Raw genomic sequence first — 3,110 nt, forward strand, 5'->3', positions numbered from 1 at the left:
CTCAAATGATCCCAGCTAGGTAGGCATCAAGCCTCCTCTTAAAGACCCCCAGGGTAGGAGCCAGCACCACTTCCCTTGGAAGTTGGTTCCAGATCCTAGCCGCCCTAACTGTGAAGTAGTTCTTACGGATGTCTAATCTAAACCTACACTCCAACAACTTGTGGCCATTATTCCTTGTTATGCTAGGGGGTGCTAAGGGAAACAAGGTCTCTCCCAAACAATTCTGGTCCCCCCAGTGAGTTTATAGACTGTCACCAGGTCCCCCCTCATTCTGCTGTCTCTTGTGAAGGCTGAACAGGTTCAGGTCCCGCAGTCTCTCATTGTAGGATCTGCCCTGTAGTCCCCGGATCATTCAGGTGGCCCTCCTCTGGACCCTCTGAAAATAATAGTGTATGGTACTCCCATTTGGCGCTATGAGTATTTTCCTGCTCCCTGAGCTGGGCCCCTTATTTTCCTGCCACGTCTTGATGGAATTTTAAATGAAAGGAGGGGTTCAGTGGTGTTTATCCCCTGACCCAGAGATGGGACTGATTCACCACGGTTGCTCCTAGGGTTCCACCTCCCCTACACGCCTTCCACTCCACTAAAGATCAAGTTGCTGGGCAAGATTCTGGACATCAAGGTGCTCAGAAGATCAACTCTCCCAGTATTAACACCCTGCTGAACCTGGCACAGCTAAGATGGGCTGGCTACCTCTCAAGAATGCCTGATACTCACCTGCCAAAGAAAGTCTTCTATGGCAAACTGTCAAATGGAGTACACTTTCACAGCACACCCAAGAAGCGGTACAAGGACACCCTAATGGTGTCTCTAAAGAGTTTTGGCATCGACCCAGAATCATGGGAGCAAATCACTCGTGACTGTCCATCCTGGAGGTCCCAAATCCAGAACGGAGCATTGGCCTTTGAAAAGCAATGCACAGCAGAAGCAATGAAGAAATGCACAGCTAGGAAAACAAAAACCTCCCATATCCAGGCCTCATCGCTCTCCTGCCCCTGCTGCAGCAGATTGTTCAAAGCAAAGGTAACACTTATAAGTCACCTACCTACTCACATAACCTGGCCTCTACCCCACTTCATTCTCTTCCCTTTCCCTTTTTTCCCCTTCTCCTTCTTTCTCCTTTTCTCTTTTCTCCTTCCCTTTTTCTTTCCCACTTGCTTTCTCTCTTCTTCCCTCCCCTCCCCCCGTTGGATGCAGCCGTCTTTGCCCACGAAGAATGAAAGTATATATATAATAAATTAAATGTGTTATTGTATCTTTATTTTTTGTTATTGTGTTCTTATATATATATTTGGTTGTATGGATGAATGAATGAAGAGTGAATGGTAAAAGCAGAGTAAGCTATATGTCAGCAAACAAGTTACCAAATGGTGAATCATGTTGAAGTGGCTGAAGAATACAGTCTGTACCAGGCAAAGAATAAAGGTAACCAGAAAAGACAAGATCTGCAACATCTCAAAGCTATAGACTCTAGACACAGCCCACACCAGTGATAATGGAAGGATGTTGTAAAACACAGTGATTGAAGAGCAACACCTAAAGACAATGATGCATAGGCCTAACTGCTTGTCAGGATGGAAAAATACTGAGATTTCAAACAAAGGAACCACAAAATCAGGAAAGGCAGACCAGTCACCCAACACCAGCTTGATAACCCCTGTTGAGTCTTTGAGGAGCTGAGCTACCTCAGGTTCGTTTGGATCTGGACTTATGAGGTGAAGGAGGCACGTACGCGTAACGGTTTGAACAGAGAACGAATTTATTGACTTACGTCCCTTGGTTGATGGAGATGCAGGTTGTATTTGAACTTGACAACGCAGCATAATGGTTACAACAGCTTGCAAGCTGAAACGGTCGATAGCGGGGTGGGATTTTACACCGAGGGGTAGCAGTGGTGAGAGACAGCGGCGAGCAGAAAGAGCAACGGTTGATCAGGCCGGTGCATGCAACTTAACAGTTAGTCAGTTGTCCGTGTCAGTTCTCCAAGCTTCTCCCCGAGCCTCGATGGGAGGAGGCCTTTATACAGGGAGTGACACGGTTTAGCCAATCATGTTCGGCCGTTCGGCCCTCATGTCATTACCTTATTTGGCACAGACACACTTACTGAGGCAAGTGGCTCTCTGAGGTAACCGTTGCTATGAGGTTACTATGGGGGTCAGGGAGGTGCATGAGGCACAGAGCTAGCTTTTCAGCATGTCAACCCCTATAAAGGAGAGAGACTTAGCAGCAACAGGTGGGGTAACACACTGCGAACTTCATTGGAACACAGGTGCATCCGTATTGTGCTCCTGTTCCCAATTTCATACTAACTAGGCTAGCCACCAATGTATAGTACTGAGCAACAGATTTTGGTAACTATAACATCTGCAGAGTAATTGTAAGTGTGATTCTGTGTGTATGTATGAGTACTCTTTTGAATATTTTAATCAATAAACATGGCATCTTGCCTTAATCCCTCATAAGGTCTCACTCATCATTTGAGCTAATTAGTAATTTGTGCAACATTTAATTGGTGGAGAATGCTGGAAGGGATAGATATATATGCTGTGGTTATTGATATTTTGGTGGTCCACCCTCAGTCATTGTAGTTGGCCGGGAAATAGGTGAAGAAAGTTAGGCTTCTTCTCTGGTATCGATAGATTTTGAAGAATATAAAAATTTATAGGATTGAATACCTGGGTATAAAGCTTGTGCAGGTGGTGACCAGCAAGCTCATAACTAACACTTGGTTGTAGCTTTTTCGAAGTGGGGGGGGGCAGAATTTAGGATTTTCTTTGATATTCAGGACTAGCACTTGGTTGTAGTGTTTTAAGTGTTGGGGGCGGGGGAGGGCGGAATTTCAGTGTCTCTCTGGTGTTGTGTGGTTAATGACTGTGGATTTTAAGATACATTGTGTGGGTTGTGACCAGTGAGCCTATACACTGAGATTAATAAGTTTAGGAAGTTCAGTCTTGGGGACGGCCTTAGTTTGGGAGGCTGTGTGCAGTTTGAGAATGGCAAACCTAGAAATGAAAGCTCATCATGGGTGAAAACCAGCAAGCTTAGGATGGTTTGAAATTGGCAAAGTTTTTGGAGAATAGGGATTGTGTGGTTTGAGGTCATTGGAGATA

This window comes from Gavialis gangeticus, unplaced genomic scaffold (assembly GCF_001723915.1).
Source record: "Gavialis gangeticus isolate Ggan-Ray unplaced genomic scaffold, GavGan_comp1, whole genome shotgun sequence".
Classification (NCBI taxonomy): domain Eukaryota; kingdom Metazoa; phylum Chordata; order Crocodylia; family Gavialidae; genus Gavialis; species Gavialis gangeticus.